Here is a 17,012-nt window from a genome sequence, read left to right as displayed (position 1 = left end):
AACCCTCTCGGTATTGTATTCGTCTGCTTGCTTGCCTTTTATATCATAAGGAAAGTCCTGATTTATACCCGCTTAATGAGTTGAGATGAGAGTAGGTAATCCTTATTATTTGCCCTTTTATTAATATTGTGAATAAATGTTTGTATGTACCTCTATATTTACATCGTGTTTCTATCATGTATCACAATAATATCAGACATACATTGTCGACCGCCGGCCGGCCGGTGGCACAGCTATATAAATGATGATCATAAATTGTTCTTTGCTTCGTCGGCATCGACCGCAAATATGACGGTTGCCGGAGCGCCGTTTGTCATCCTGTCTTGGGCAAACAGCCTGTATACATTGGAAATATGTTTTCCATTTCATGGTTTGTTGCAGCTTGTACGAATGAATGAATGAATGAAGTTAAGGAAGTTTAGGAAAGTGTAGCATGTAGCACTAATCTATTTAGTATTTTGTATTAGCCGTGGGTGTATATTGGACCTATTGCAAAACTATGAAGTAACTAAATTGATCTAAATATAAGTTAAATAGATTTCAATTAGTATTACTGCTAGTAGTACCTACCTACTTTAAACGTACCGGTAAGTAGCGCATTGCAATTCCCTTAAGATGCTGCGCTCAGCGTTCCTTTGCTCGCTTTCAAAAGCATTCTGCAATCAAACTGTAACAAGTAAATAGAAGATTTAACAAATTCGTCACTAAACTTTCGCGTCGCAGCCTTAATTAAGATAACGTTCTTGGTGGCCAAGAAACCACCAGTAGGCGCCGTTGCCGGCAACTTGAGACGCTTACAGTTTGCTGTTTGTCTTAGACAAGTTGGACAGTGGAGTAACTAGTCAAACAATCCGGGTCTCAAAATGGCGGCGCGCTTCGATGTAAGCCTGGCTTAGTAGCCAAATTAAATGCTCGGGCACGTTTCGTTCCATGCCGACATGCGTTCTATTCGTAGCAGCCTAAAAAGTGCATTTTCATATTAAATTACAATGCTTTATTTTCATTCCTGTTATTGCCGTTACAACGTGATACATTCACTGCCAAGAATACGCTAGGTGTGTCCCTTTTGTATTGGAAATGGGGCGCTTGGCACTGAAACTGTTAAACGCAGCCGTGAACTGTAATTTTCACGACTTCTGCCTTTAATTAAGGTCTTCGGAGGAAAACACCTGTGTTTCAACATTCACGTCAGGACTTTTGTTCATTAATTTACAATAGTACGTGCGTAGTATCAAGTTATAGGGGTCTAGTAGGAAGTTTAGTGCTAACCGTTGAACTTAAACATCAAACTAGCGCGCCAACTTGCGCTCCTCCTGTGTACCTGCTGACGATTTCAATAACTAAGTTTGTTATATCATGGCAGTCAAATACCTGTCTGTCTGTTAATTTATATACCTACTGCGATATTTCCGTAGCATCATAATTAATTTATAAGTGTATGAAGGCCGTATTAGTTTAGCAACTATAGACTAATTTAATAGCAACCGGCCAACGTATATTTATGTTATCTAGAACGTTAACTAAAAGTTATCCTTTAATTTACCTACATTACATTAAGTATACAGTCAGAGTTTGTTAGTGATCGATATGGACGATACTATAGAATAGAATAGAATAGTTTTTTATTCGCACAGACAACAGACATACATAGAAAAAACATAGTGAAAAATAAAGTGTGACGAAATGGTCCCATCTCAGCATGTTGCTGGCGACTTCCAGCGCTGATCTTCCGATTAGACCATCAAGTGAGAAATAATCATGGAAGGTAGCAGACAAAAAAATAAGTAAAGAAACTGTCGAGCGTAGTTACTGTGGGGCTCGCAGATTCCGAAGTCAGGAACCCGTACGACGGCTGGAACGCGCTGGCTGGCTGCTGCAGATTACCTTCTTGATACCGCTACCACCATTACCGGGAGTGTAGTTGGAGTTTAATAAAAACACATATGTATGTTATAAGAAAACTCTGGAGAGTGTTGGGAGGCTGGTGCCTCTGTGGCTATTGATGAGTGAGTGACAAGCACCCAGGGTGGGCGCGTATATATAGGCGCGCTCGGCGCGATCCCCACCGTAGGTACTTTAGGCCACGCCTACTCAAGGCGTGGGTGTTACGTGCAGAGTAAGTATTTTATTTATTGAACCAATCACAGTAGCGTATTACAAATGTTTACAAAATTAGGGAAAAGGGTAATATTTAATTGGGGAACAATAAAGACTTATAACTAGACACGTGACATAATAAAATGGTAAAAAATAAGACACAAGTTACATGGTAAAATTAGACACAAGTTACATGGTAAAAAATAGACACACAAAAATAGATTAACATAGAAGAACGATTAAAACTAAACATGTATGATTAAAAACTAGCTATACACGACAATCTCCCCCACGTGTGTCAACACCGTCTGATTGCGAGGAGTATATAGGTATAAGCCGAAAAACTGGGCGACGGACGTCACCTGCGCGGGTGCGAACAATGGCTACTCTTACGTGGCCATCAGGGCCGGGAAAGAGTTGTGCGATTACGCCTCTAGGCCATGTTCCTCGTGGCATGGAGCTGTCCGCTACGATGACTACGTCGCCTACATGTAGTTTCTTCACGTTCTGATGAGCACCGGGCCGAGGGACGAGGCTGGGTCGGTATTCTCGCTGCCAGCGCCTCCAAAAATGGTCGGCTAAGGTCTGCGCTGTCTTCCATGACGAGAGTGACATAGTCGCGTCTGTGAAGACGCCCAGTGGTGACATTGAGCTCGATCGCCCGATGAGAAAATGGTTCGGCGTCAGAGCTTCGCTGTCTAGGTCTGGATTCACTGGTGTCAACGGTCGAGAGTTGACTATGTGCTCGGCTTCCAGCAGTAATGTATGCAGAACTTCTTCGTGAGGTGCTCTCTCTTTGAGTGTTACCTTTAGTGACCTTTTCACGCTGCCTACGAGCCGTTCCCATGCACCGCCGGCGGAAGGGTTGCCGGGCGGTATCTTTTTCCAGGTTATGGCTCGCTCGATCAAAAATGGCTTTAAAGTGTCGGGCAGCGTCTTCTTGGCCTCTGCCAGTTCTCGCTCTGCGCCGTAAAAGTTGGTGGCGTTGTCAGAGTAAAGAACTGTAGGCGTGCCGCGTCGCGCTATCATTCTGCGCAAGGAAAGTATCATAGAGGATGCCGAAAGTGAGGCGGCAAGCTCTAAGTGCACAGCGCGTGTCGTGAGGCATGTGTATAGTACACCCCATCTCTTTTCGCGGCGGCGGCCTATTGTGATTTGCATAGGGCCAAACAGGTCTACGGCTGCAGCGGTAAATGGCGGTTGATTCGCCTGGAGCCTCTCTGGCGGGAGGTCGCCTACAGGAACCTTGAGTGTGGTTCCTTTATAGGTCCGACACCATTGGCACTTGTTCGCTATATAGCGAATATTACCGCGCAGCCCGATAATAAAATATCTCTGCTTCAACTCGTTGATGACGGTTGCGTGGTTGCCGTGGTCGAAGAGCGCATGAAAATGATGTATTAGCAGCTTGACGAAATCTTCTTTTGCGTGTAGAACGGGTATGTGCACGTCTTTGTCAATTCTAGCGTTTAGCACTATGACTCCGTTCTTATCAAGTTGTATTGCTATCTTATGCAGCGGAGACTTCTTCGGTAGAGGCCGCCCAGTTTCCAATAGCTTAATCTCCTCTGGAAAGGCAGCATGTTGACTCCGGCGAATTAGCAATATCTCTGCTAGATTTAAATGCCCCTTATTCATTTCTGTATCTGTTTTCTTAGATAGCAGTGAGGCTTTAAATACCTCGGCGGCAACCAGAACCCTAGCGGTGGCGCGAACTAGTCGTACGAACTTTGAGAACCTACTTACCTCCGGCAGGTACTCAAACTTATTTTTCGCGACACCTACTGAGCATACGAGTTTGTTGACGCGCTCTTCGCCCGTATCGGCGACGGGCGTTGGCGCTTTTTCGGTCGGCCAATGCTCTTCGGGTTTACGTATAAAATCGGGCCCTATGAACCACCAGATTATATTACACAGATAAAACATAATGAAATGAGACAGATAAAACTATAGACATTTTGATATCGTAATTTAAGTAGGACTCATTAATTTTGGTAGGTACAAACAATTAAGGTAAATAAACAAGAAATTAGTAGGCATTAAACTGAGGAAAATTAAGAATACGTAACGAACGAAAATTTTCTCCGGTATCTTTGTTAGCTACACTTCATTAATTTCCGAAACCTTGAGGCTGTGTGTGCTTATTATTCGGCCTGGGCCAAATTTAATAATTGTTTGTAGAACTACCTAATAACAGTTTTTTCTCAAACATGCAATGAAATATTGATGTTAATATGTTCCTTATAATAGGCTGCGAAGTATGACGTTTCAGGTGCGGCTAGGACAAAAGGTCGTTAATGGAATTTCATACACATCTTGCAGGCCTAGGCCGGCAAAGTCCTCTTTTTTAATTTTCATTTCACAGATATTTGTGACACAGCATCGTGGCATTCATCCATTAAAAAAACTAGAGGCAGTATTTGCTTTATGGTTCGTAATGACACTGCCTCTACGCCTATAAAAAAAAAAACAATGTTTGCTATAATTTGCAGTTTTATTTGTATAAAATCAACATGAACTTAATAAATAATACATTCAATAATTTTATAATTTTAAATTATAAATTTAACTACACAAATAAAAACATTTAAAATATTTCATCTAAACGTTAGCGGTAAAAAGGTCTACTCAAACACGCGTAGTTAGGTATATTTTTTAAATTGTTATGGAGGTAAAGTTGAAAAATATTCATTCTGTTTTATTGGATTTATGGTGCGTTGTTGATTTTTTGACTTTAATATGAGTTCCGACGCAATAATGAAATTAATATTAATTGTAATCGTAGGTGTTGGAATTGGCAGCGTAAGCAGAATTGATTTTAATAACTTGCTGCCTCTGCCGCCAAGTCAAAGACGAAGTATGTATATGGTTGCTTATGGCAATTTTATTATTTGAGAAACTAAGAAAAATGGCTTACAGTTTATTAGAAACAGTTTTGTGGCATATTTTAAATGAATGTAACTACAAATTCGTCAACACTGTGGAAATTATACTTATTTACTCCATGGATAAAGCAACGATGTATGTGAAACATGATATCAACATGAAAGACTATGTAAACTTATGTGACGAAAACGACAGTCAGACTGATACAAGGCGAAAAAATCAAAGATACATGAAAATATACGGGTAGTAAAAATACACGACTCGTGTAAAACATACGCGTGATAATGATATAGGTACGTGTTGGTTATATTTTGGGTGTAGTTTACTTTTAGTTTTTTCTATAAATAAAACTTGGGTTTTCGTGGATTTTTTATTTTCTTTATTTCATTGCATGTTTGAGAAAAGCACTATACATACCTCAGCGGGAAATGGGGTTGCCCGCGCTCAGACCTATCCGGCCTCGCTTCGCTCGGCCGTCTATATGTCTTCGGCCGGCAACCCCTTTCGTCCCGGCCTCTGTAGTAATGTACTATTATTGTAAATCGTTGAAAAGTAATGGCTGGTGCCGGTAGGTTTTATATTCGTAGGTAGGGTTCGACCGTAAAGATTACACGTCCCATGCCAAAGTCCTTGTAGGTAGAAAATAGAATTATACCCGGCCTCCGTGAAACGATGCGATTTTACACTCTAGTCATAGAGGGCACAATAATGATTGTACAGTCAGCAGCAGAAGTGGCTAAGCAGGCGAGGTGTTCAAAATTACCTTAACACGCTTATTCTCATAACAATAAAGTCGCGTCAAGATCATTTTGAACACCTCGCCCGCTTAGCAACTTCTGCTGCTGACTGTACTCAGCAACCCTGAAACACTGTGTTACTGATATTTTATATCATTATATAAAATAACACTATACAGAGAGTATATTAACAATACAAGCATAATTTTAATACACTGGCAAATTCTCTAATACGGCTTAAATTTGTTTGAGGACAAAGTTAAACTAAAACTTCTTCAAATAGTGTAATTACATAAATATAAAATACCTAATAACTATGAGTTACACCATGCCAGGCTGAAAATAAATTTAAATTTTATTAAGATACTTCAATGAAAAATTTTCAAACAGATGAATAGGAGGGTTGTGAATAATTAATAATCGCGCACGCCTCGCGCCTTCGGAATATCCGGAACAAAATAGTCCCGTGATGGGTAAAGACAAACCTACAAATAATAACAATAATCCTTGTAAGTATTGCTCATTGCTCATCCACAGCCAATGCTCCTATAAGGTAAACGTGCTGGTGCTCGACGCGGTCCCAGTAGCCCAGTACATGTTATCTTGAAACTTAAGTTATTGTGAATACTTAGAGGTGACAGCAAAGTGTCATCTATTAGGCATTAGCATGTCGAGCACTAGTACGTTTACCTTACCTGCTTACAACAAATATTTAACTAGTAGCTTTACTAGATATTCGGTTGCCTCTCAACGTTTATAATTTTATTATCTCACTTTCATAATATAGGTAGGTACGTGAAGTATAATGTCGCAGTTATTCGTGACAAAGTTTATCAAGTATTAAATTTAAATTATGAAGTAAATGTTCCTACCTAGAAATTCTCCACGCGTTTACAATTCGCAATATTTCACAGGAGCGTATTAAATTCATTATGTACGCATCTGCGATATTACACATAATCAGAACCTCAAATGTAGCAGCAGCGTTTCTAGAGAAGCAATTCTGATGGATATTCGATTTTTTCGTTTTGTCAGCAATATTCAAATGGGGTCCGTGGCGGAAATATTGCTCCGTAGCCTATATGCAAATCCCATTTGAAATGCGGAAAGTTTTCGCAAGAGCGTGGAACCTTCAATCGCGTAGGCAAACAGTTTCTATAAGATTAGTCGCGGGATGCTCCTCCTGGAGTCAATATTGACTCGCGTCCGCGAGAAAGTCTCGCCTCAGCACCACTACTCTTTTAAAATGTGTGCGTTCTACTCGCTTACTGACTTATTGTTTAGCTGACTTTGATATATTTACCGGGAAGATATTGCGTTTACACTCAGCTAGGAGTCGTGGAAGTTGAACTTGCTACATGTCTGCAAATATATTGTGTATATCTTCTTCTACAGTTGTTTCGATATCAACTGCTACTTATCCTCGTTTCTTAATTTCTTTTAATTATGATATTATAAATATGTATTATGTTATTACTATTACCTATGCGGGGCTGCTACCGTAAAATCCGTTTTTAGTGAAAACGCGTTTTCTCTAGTTAAAACTTGTGCTCCGTAAGGCCTTGGTGGAAAACTAGTTTTAACTGGGATGTTTTAGTCAAAACTACATATTTTTTGTAAAGTGCCGTGGTGAAGTGCAGTTTTGTTAATTGTTCTAAATTATTTCTCAGTGAAAACTAGTTTTACTAACGATACTCAAAAAAAAGTTACATAAAGTTGGTTTTGGCGTTCGTCACGTTTTTCCTTGTCAAAACTAATTTTAACAAAGAATTTTAAATTTGAATAATTAGTGAAAATTAGTTTCATTCCATTAAAACTTTTTAACTAGTGAAAAAGCGTTTCACAGAGGCGATACGTAAAACTAGGTAATTTTAACTAGGGAAAGCGCGTTTTCACTTAAAACGGGTTTCACGTTAATATATCCATTTATCTAAACCACCAAGATATTCAAATAGGTAATAATAACAAATAAATATTATAGGACATTTTTTTACACGAATTGACTAAGCCCCCACGGTAAGCCCATGAAGGCTTGTGTTGTGGGTACTTAGACAACGATATATATAAAGGATAAATATTGTAACTTGCAATGAATAAATAAAATAACAATTATTATTAATTATACAATATAAATGATTTTTTAATAATTATATACTTATACATAAATACATAAATAGAATTAATTTATTTTATTGTCGATGTTAAATTTAACAAATTACCTTGTAAACTAGTCAAAATGAAAAATATTTTTAATAATTTTAAATATCTTAATAATTTTCCACTACTAAATCGTGTTATGTTGCATGCCATATAAAAATTAGGTTAATTTACTTTAGTATTAAGTTTTAGTTAAGTACTTACATTGCTATGTACCCTAACAGGGTTCATGTGAACACTAGCTGTAAAATGCCCTTTGTAAGACCTTATGTAACACGTGATTACAAATGCAATAAATGAATTATGAATTATGAACTTTTAGAGGCTAACCCCCTTATTTATGAAACTTAGCAAGCCGATGTTGAATGTTGTAGGTATCTTTCTGACACAATGGTCAAAATATCGAATAAAGACAAACGGTTATACATAGCTTGTTAGATTAGACATACGTTTATGAAAATCGCCATGATTGACTCGCGGATTAGTCAAAAAAACGTATCAAACCAGTCACTTAAGGTTCCTATACACAAGCGCGTTTTCCGGGCGGAAAACGCGCCTGTGTGACGAAGCCTTTGAATGGTTTCATAGAAATAATTCAGGACTGATTAGTGATTACTATCTACAATAATATTGATTTGCTGTCTCACCATTATAAAACGTACTAATTAATAAGTGCCAACAGTTTGGACTTACTTGATTATTTTTACAATTAATAAATAAGCAATTGTATAATTAACCAATAATATAAAACGTGGCACGTGTTTTCTTCGGGGCATCTTTAGGAGATGCTGAACACGAATGATGATTCCATATTGTATACTAACAACTGTTATAGGAGGTCAGGATGATGATATATTTAAATTAACAATCACTCGGAAGTCTTAAGTCCAATTTTAAAGAGCGCCATCTCGTTCTAAGCGGAAATTGCTACATCTATTTTTAAGAATTACCTAAAGCAAAACGATGAATATTTTAAATCAACAATAAAACTTTTGCGCTTTACGTATACCTAAGAAGAATCGACGCCGTCAAAAGTTCTGCACTCTAATTTTAATAATATTTCAGCGTCCAACTTTTCACAAAATTAATAAGAGTTCTTAGCACGATGAGTACACAATTAGCTCTGGTCCTACTGCACCCGGATAACGAAGCGCGACTCCACTTATTATATGCAACTTGACTTAGAGTGCCGCTGGGTACTGAAAATACAACTTTATGATGCAAAATGTGCACACAAAATTGAACCATACCTAAATCATATAAGATTTTGTTTAGCATGTTTTCGATAGTTTTAATAACGACTTTGGCATGGGGTTTATTTGATGATGCACTTCCTGCACGGCGAGAGCGGATACAGTCGAGGGTGCACTTGAGTTTTGTAAGGAAGAAAGAGATCCCTCCCTGCGCCTATTCCCAAAAATGTAGCTGTAGCTGTAATAATAGGCTTTCGTTTTCATTGATGTAGATTTGTAAATTTGTAAATCATTTCTCAACGTAAAACTCACAACCCACTGTTTCTGTTTGGCCCTACGTATGAGTAGTAGACAACGCCATTTAGCAATATATTTTGTGCTTTCTTATCTTTCTTTATTTATTTTTACTTTTACAGAACTATTGTAGCGCTTAGGAAAAACATCCTTTCCTTTATACAAATTATAATTAAAAATTAGCACGATGGCAGTAAATATGGCAGACAAACGGTCTTGAAAAGACTAAACCACAAGAGCTACATAAGTACATAACCCTTAACTGACTGGTGCACTTAGGTGCACCTTGTCGGTACCTACTAAGGTACTAGTGCTCGACATGCTAATGCCCAATAGATGACACCTTGCTGTCACCTCTATTGACAATGACTTAAGTTTCAAGATGACATGTACTAGGACCGCGTCGAGTACCAGTACGTTTTACCTTATGGATATTTGAGACATAGAGGCCTATTCAAACTTATATTTTGATTTCAAAATTATGCAATTTTGTTATAATTGGCGCATGCATTCCGCTTGTACCTACTTGTATTGATGCGAGCGAGATGCACGAGCGTTATAACAAAATGACGACCTTTTGATGTCAAAATGTACGTTTGAATTAGCCTCCTAATACATAATAAAAAAAATTGTTGAAAGGTGCTCATTAAAGTCCCTTTCCATCCAAGTCCGGTGAACCGTAAAACCAGCATAAACAGCAGTATACAGCGCGGCACAACATTAGTACGAGTAATACAATATTTACCGACCCGTATGAGCTAACATTTGTTTCTCATTACGCTGGCTACGGCAGAATTTGCGCCGATGTCGGTGATTTAAAGAGGGAAACACAGCGTTTTCGGGTTGGTACTTCATAGTCCTGCGGTTCATGACAAAGTAAGTTAATAATGGATTAAAGTAATTCTTGTATTTATTAAATAAGCGTTTTCCTGCATAGGTAACTATATATTATTTTTCTCAAAAATGGACGGCAAAGTCGACTTTGCAGTTTAAAAAATAGGTCGCGAAGCGCGTAGTTTATGGTCAGTCAAAAATTAAAAAGTTAAAAACATTGCAGTCTCGATTTTGGGACTGCAATGTTGCATACAAATTCCATTATTTGTCGAGTTCCAAACTTTTTAAAAGTTGAAATGGCCATATCAAACGAAGGCACAGGCCCATTAAACAGCCAAACAGATGATTAGTACCGCGACTATTTAGCTGTCTCAAATAGGTTGGCGTATTTTCGGCAGAAAAATACACTTCTATTTTTTTATTAAAAAATAAAAAGGCGTCAAAGCTAATTTTTTCAATTGTTTCTACTTTTTTCTCTGAAAATATATACGTAAGAACGTTGCTTTTGTAAAATATTCCTATTATATTTATATTTCTTGCACCATTTTTGAGAAAAGCACTATATATGACTCGGCTGGAAGGCTACTTGCTGGCTTCGGATTCAATTAAACGGACTCCCAAGGTCGTCCGTTTAAAACGAATCCTCAGCCTGCAAGTAGCTACTTCCGAGCCTCGACAATAATGTACTATTATAACCTCCTACCTAAGCTTTTGACATGTTTCAGCACCGTTCATAATTTCATAATTGCCTCATTATCCTTTCCTTTCATCTGTTAAGGTCACAATTTCTATCCAGTAACATGATACTTTCAAAATGTAATGCCAAGAGAGTTGTCGTAATACAGTTTAGACTGACTTCAGTTACTTTATGAGAAATAAATAAAAAAAGGCACCGGATGATCTAAGGGCGAAAATGTCTGTACCTACATAATTATTAGGTTTTACTATTTATTGCCGGTTCAAGCTTGGAGAGGTAACGGACATACATACAAACCATTTTTTTCAATATTCGTAGGGATTTACCAAAAAAAGCAGTAGTCAAATTTAAATTTATTTACATTGAAATCTCAGCCACTAAATTTTTTCTCGGAGAACTGTAAAGGGGCTTAAATCGATTTTTAACTAGTAAACCTCTCGGAGTAAGCTTCGTTTGAGTCTCATGGCAAAGGCGCTGCACCGTTTCCCGCATTCTAATGCAAATCTCATTGAAATGCCCTGCCATTGTTATCGCCTTCCGTCTCTGGAGAAATCTAGGTATAGCATCACCTACCTTCATACAGTTGCTTCATTTGATGTATGAATTCTCTTTTTAATATGACTGTGAAATATTGCCGCAAAATTGCGGGCGCTTCAGAAGCTGAGAAAAATTGTGTTACGCTTTAACTTCATTATCGGTGGTCAGAGTGGCGTTAGATAAATGCCGAGATGACGAACTTGTCTGGGTTACGAAGTAATAACTCCGCGTTGCCTCTTATTTTGTCATATTTTTTTCTCTAGTCAGTATGTAGTTTCCTTAAAAAGACTTTCCTAATATCTATCACTATCAAGAGCCGTTTGCACTAAATAAAATATAACTTAGCTTTAGCAAATTGATAGAATTAAATTCTGTTATAAAAGAAACATAAATAAAAGATTTAGCGCATTCATTCGTAGAACAATATTCACTTTAAATTAATCTTCATGAATCTAAACTTTAAATTGTGCTCGTTTAAGTTTACCACAAAGTTAGTACAAGAAAGGTATGTGTGTAACTTCGACTATAACTCGTGTACAGAGGGGAAAACAAATAAACTGCGAGCCAAGTTCGTTTGGAGGCACACTCGTAATTTCGTCTTTCCCAGTTTTATCTTGTATCTGCTGAACAAATGTAATTCGGTTTACTTTATGAAATTTATGGAACGTTCTCTCGTCTAATGAAGCAGTTGTGGTTGTTTTTTAGCCTCTAGGTACCTATTTTTTAATATAGCGCTGTTTCTCATCTGCAAATGTTTCAATTGTAAAAGAAGTTTCAAGGAAATTAATAAACAAAATAAACATTAATAAAATAAACTTTACTTTGCAATCCTCTTTGAGTTTCATTTTTTTATAAAGAAAGAATTCCTCTTTGAATAGGACTTTTTCAGTTGTTTTTTTCTCTTGTAAATAAATGTAATCAGTTATCACACATTTTTTTACACTCATCTACTTCCACTCCACTTAAAATAAATACATATGATTTACAAAAACACCAGCAACCGCTACGCGCTTTGTACCATCACCCAATTTTTCTCAGTGTTTTCTTTCTTTGTTTTCATCAATTCATTGATGGTCAGTTTTTATTATTTGTTGTTATGCAGTGTATTTTCTTTATTATCACACCGAGTTTGTTGTTTTAAGGATGACTTATGTTAGACCGGGCCGTGTCCGGGCCGGAGCTTCCGGCGCATCGTTTTCTATTTCAGTCATTGTCTTAAGATCGGTGATATTGCCAACTGTCATCAAACAATGTTAAATAGCACCCCTGACAGTTGCAAATTCTACGGTGCTTGATTACGGATAACGATATGTAATAGTGCCTGTGGGGATATAGACAAATGTCGTATTGGTTGCAGATTTACAACGCGGCGCGCGACATCTGGCGGGCCAATTTATGAGTTTAATCAGACCGAGCGCCCGATGCGACTATAGGTACACCCGGCACCTTTATTTTCAAACAAATAGGTAGAGAATTTAAATGGATCACGTAAAGAACATAGAACGTCTGGTGGCGCGAGTAAGAGGTAACAGGGCTAAAGAAAGATCGCCAATGAGATGGACCGACCAAATCAAAACCAGTGCGTCGGCCACAGTAAACGAATGGCGACGTGTCGTTAACGAGTCGCCCAAAAATTTACATACTGGCCACGATCACCCTGTAAAGAGTGTAACGAAGAAGAAGAAAGAATACAGATGCTTGTACGACATGTGACGACAAGTTTATTGTTATTAAAGAACGTACGGTGATCGTCTATGAATATTGTAATTATGTTAATTACATTCATTAATTTTCATTTGAGCGAATGACTATAATATTATTTAATCTAAACAGATAATTCAGAGATTGTTGTGTAACTAGTTATATACATATGTAAGTATGCGTAACTAAGTAATACCGGGTGTGGCCTGTAACACGCCCAATATTTTAAAATGTAGGCTGTACCTACCTACTCATCAAACTAACCAAAATTTGCTCAGCAACCTTTAATAATAACTTGATTTTGATTTTTAGAACAATTTAAAGTTTAATTACACAAACGGATTTACCGCTATATACTTTCATTGTTTTTACTTTAAGTCTTTCCGTGACCACAGCTGGTGAAACTCGGCTGAAACCTCGGAATTTAAAGTAAAAACAATGAAAGTATATCGCGGTAGACCCATTTGTGTAATTAAATATGTGTACAATTCGCGAAAGCTTAAAGTGTTATTTATACTTTGAAGTTTAATGTATTGCGAATTTTGTTATGTTTAAAGCGTAAACAAAACTTCTGGGCACGTGTGACGTAGCATCCATTAATTGCGGTCACCAAATGCATTACCCCACCGTACTGCACCAAACACAGCTGCTCTAAATTCAATATCGACCCAGAACTAGACAGTTTAGGACTAATCTTAGAAGTGACACTTTAGTTTAGAGTAGTACAACAATGATGATAATTTTAATATCATTTACAAGTTCATTTACGTTTACATTACATTATTTATTTCTCTAATTTTAATATTTTCCTGTTTTTTAAAACTTGCTAGCTTTTTTCACTAGGTACTCAGTTATCTGAAAAATCCTTTACTTTCAAGTTAAATGCCAAGATTACCTTTATATATGGCATCCGAAAGCAAAAACCCGCCGAACATAAATATAAATAATGCCTACGAACGTATCATTTCAATTTGCATTATCGAGTAGGCGATAAACTTAACAATAGCCTTTAGGTACCTATAAATAACTTGAGTTATTGCTAAAGAGAGCTATGAAAGGGGCAAGCATAACGTAACGTTTTCTTGACAGTTATTGCTCGTTTCACCAGTTTCACGCGTAAATGCGTAAACTCTGAAGAAGATTTCATTAAATGGTGACATTTTTGGGACAGACGCATAAAAGTATGAAAATAAAAGTGTCACTGACTACAATAGCGTCACTGTTCAGCTTGAGGCGCCTGGCTTTGTGAAATTAATTGGCGTGGCGAAAGGGTGACTGTTATTGTTATAATTTTGCACCGCTTGAAAACAATCAAGCTTAAATTTTAACTATGCTCTTTATTCAAACAAATAATTATATTTAGATTAACTGATTCTTGAATGTTTATAACAGTTTTGAATGATTCACGGTTAGTTTCACTAGACTTACATCGACCGGGATATCGGGAGCTCGAAAACAATACAAAAGGTAATCACGGTCCATATCACGGTCGATATAAGTCTTGAATGTTTATATAAAGTTATGTTAACTATATGTGTTTATAGCATTGGTTCTTACCCTTTCAATGATTACTTCGATAGGGGAAACTCGCGGACCACTTCAGGTGCTTCCAGGGATCACCATACCAGTCCAGAACCACTGACTTATAGTGTACAATAGTGTGTTTAGCAGTCTATATGTATATATATGTGTGTGTGTTTTTACCCACCGCGTGCTCGGTGTACCCCTTACATCTCATTAAAGTCATTAAAGTGTCATATGGGCTTCTACGTGTTGGTTTCGGCTCCGCGCACGTCTCCCAAATGTTCGAAGCACCATTGTTCCTTTGGTAAATTAATTAATATATTAATTACTTTACCATAATTATTAATAAATAGTATTAGTTATGATGATGATCCTTCCAGCCGATTTCGACCATGGCAACCACTTCGACTCCTAGTTAGCTCGGCGCTCCTAGTATTAGTAATATGAAGTAATAGAGTCTATATTATTATCACGTAGCTTAAGACGATAGGTAGGCCCAATGCCCTTGAGGGTCTGGGTGGAGCTAAGCGCTCTGTACCCGCACCACCCGCTTACCCCGCTCACTGCGATCGTACGTGAATTTTGTATCGCTGCACTGCCACGAGGTTCAAAGAATAAGATACAGCCCAGAGGCGCGCAGTTGGCGCTATACTCGTATAATTTTTTGTTTGCAGATATTTTGTTGTTTGAGTATGAGTAGATCATGCATTTAGTGGAGGTCGTAAATTACATTTCACGGTTAATACGACTCGCGTCCCGCTTAATACGCCAAATAAAATTATATTATTATTATATATTACATATACCCATCCCGTTACGCACCGTGCACGTTTGTGTAATTGACATAACCGTCATATTGGTAGAGTGTCATTCTATGAAATTTGCTAACTATGTAATCAAACTTGATGAATGAATGAATTTACTAGTAACTTTTGTTTACATAGTTAGCAAGTTCCATAGAATGATAATCTATGCAATACGCCGTTAGCCAACATTTTTTAATGTGTTTATTACCTAACTTAGGTTTTTTGTTTTGTATAATATCTAAAATTATCTTTTATCGGATCCTTATCGGCATAAGAATGCGACGCCATCGCCATCTGACCACAGAGTGCAAGCTATCGCTCCCATATTTATTTGCAGTCAGTTACTCCACGACTTTCTAGCTGAGCCTATCGTGGTAGCTTTGAACGAGGAAGTTATATCGCTCCGTGATTTCTTTGTACCTAGTACCTACTGCTACTGATGTTTACGCTTGTGCTCGGCCCAAGTGCAGCCAAAAGGCTAATTTGTTGTGGCGTAATTACACTAAATCAATAACGCATGGACGTTTTAGTGTTTAAAGTATTATCAGTATTAAAGTAGTATCAGATGACCGCTTCCCATCAGGCGGCTTATTTGTTGACTATCAGATAAAAAAAGCGGCCAAGTGCGAGTCGGACTCGCCCACGAAGGGTTCCTTAGCAGCAAGTAACATAATAAAATTGCAGTTTACGATTTGTGACGTATTAAAAAAAAACTACTAACTAGATCTCGTTCAAACCAATTTTCGGTGGAAGTTTGCATGGTAATGTACATCATATATTTTGTTTAGTTTTATCATTCTCTTATTTTAGAAGTTACAACGGGGGGGAGACGACGACGACGACGACACATTTTACCACTTTGGAAGTGTGTCTCGCGCAAACTATTCAGTTTAGAAAAAAAATGATATGAGAAACCTCAATATCATTTTTGAAGACCTATCCACACGTATGGGTTTGATGAAAAAAAAATTCTTAAGTTTCAGTTCTAAGTATGGGGAACCCCCAAAATTTTTTGTTTTTTTTTCTATTTTTGTGTGAAAATCTTAATGCGGTTCACAGAATACATTTACTTACCAAGTTTCAACAGTATAGTTCTTATAGTTTCGGAAAAAAGTGGCTGAGACATACGGACGGACAGACAGACAGACAGACATGACGAATCCATAAGGGTTCCGTTTTTTTGCCATTTGGCTACGGAACCCTAAAAACATTTCTCGAAAGAAGATATTTAATATTTATAATATTTACACATGGCCGGGATATTCCTATTGTATGCCTGCCGAGTATGATATTAAACACAGCAAAGAAATTATATTTTATGAACGTAAGGCCGGTAAATGTTATCGCGATTGAAATAATATGTATGTATACTTACTTTTCTCAAAAAATGCGTAGAAATACTTATAAAAGTTCAAATAAGGACGGGACGTAATGACAATATTTTCACGCATGTTTGAGAAAACTTAATTTACTTAATAAACTAACATCATTTTAATAGGTAACAATCCTAAAAATGTTATGGTTTCTGAATCAAAGTATGTATATACCT

The 17,012-nt window shown here is 37.4% G+C and overlaps 1 long non-coding RNA gene across 1 annotated transcript in view; it reads right to left on the bottom strand.

Moving 5' to 3' along the window:
- Positions 1 to 16,680, bottom strand: part of LOC134805505 (uncharacterized) — a 49,479-nt gene extending 32,799 nt beyond the window's left edge. Inside the window, exon 1 of the long non-coding RNA XR_010146301.1 lies at positions 16,153 to 16,680. This is a non-coding gene — a long non-coding RNA (uncharacterized LOC134805505). The remainder of the gene's footprint in view (positions 1 to 16,152) is intronic.
- Positions 16,681 to 17,012: the final 332 nt, after the last annotated feature.

The sequence above is a fragment of the Cydia splendana genome, chromosome 2 (genome assembly GCF_910591565.1).
Source record: "Cydia splendana chromosome 2, ilCydSple1.2, whole genome shotgun sequence".
NCBI lineage: Eukaryota > Metazoa > Arthropoda > Insecta > Lepidoptera > Tortricidae > Cydia > Cydia splendana.
Note: the sequence above shows the minus strand (reverse complement) of the source record. Positions and strands in the feature narration are given on the sequence as shown.